Source organism: Eretmochelys imbricata, chromosome 11 (assembly GCF_965152235.1).
Source record: "Eretmochelys imbricata isolate rEreImb1 chromosome 11, rEreImb1.hap1, whole genome shotgun sequence".
Lineage (NCBI taxonomy): Eukaryota > Metazoa > Chordata > Testudines > Cheloniidae > Eretmochelys > Eretmochelys imbricata.
In genome coordinates, this window is record NC_135582.1 from 37,891,214 (window position 1) to 37,891,918 (window position 705).

The window sequence follows — 705 nt, forward strand, 5'->3', positions numbered from 1 at the left end:
TAGGTAACATGACTCAGTTCCTCATTATTTCCTGTCACCATCAGTATTAAGTCTAAATGGCAAAAATAATTAGAAAGTAATTTGAAGATTGGGAAGCTGTTTGGGTGAATGTTAATAAGATCTCACTCTCCTCTTGTTTTTCAGAAGTAGAAGCTCAGCAAATTTTACTGAGCCATTGGAGAGAACACGTAAGCCAGGTCTTGCTGAATACAGTAAAGGCAGGTAGTGTCATTAACAATCTTGGCACATGTACTTTTCATAAAAGTTGGCAGTTGGAAATATATAGAAATTTCTGTGTGATATTGAATACCCTGTTCTGTCCCGCTCCATGGTTATACCTAAGGTTAAGATTTTTCTCATGGTTATTTTTAATAAAAAAAAGGGTCACAGACAGGTCATGGGCAAACAAATAAGTTCATGGAAGACGCAGCAGTTCAACACTCTGGGGGCCCCCCACCAGCGGACACCTCCGGCCCTGCTGCCCTGTGGCACAGAGCTGAAGCAGAAAGTGTCACGGTGGTCTCTGAAAGTCATGGAATCCATGACAGAAATCTTATCCTTAGTTATGCCTATCTAGTCTATTATAAACAGGCCACAATAAAATGGCTTTTAGTATCACCAGTGGTAATGAACTGAAGATAGTAAGTTAACATTTTGTCTGTTTCACAGTGAGTTAATGAACACCGTCTCTGTAACAGAGATGCT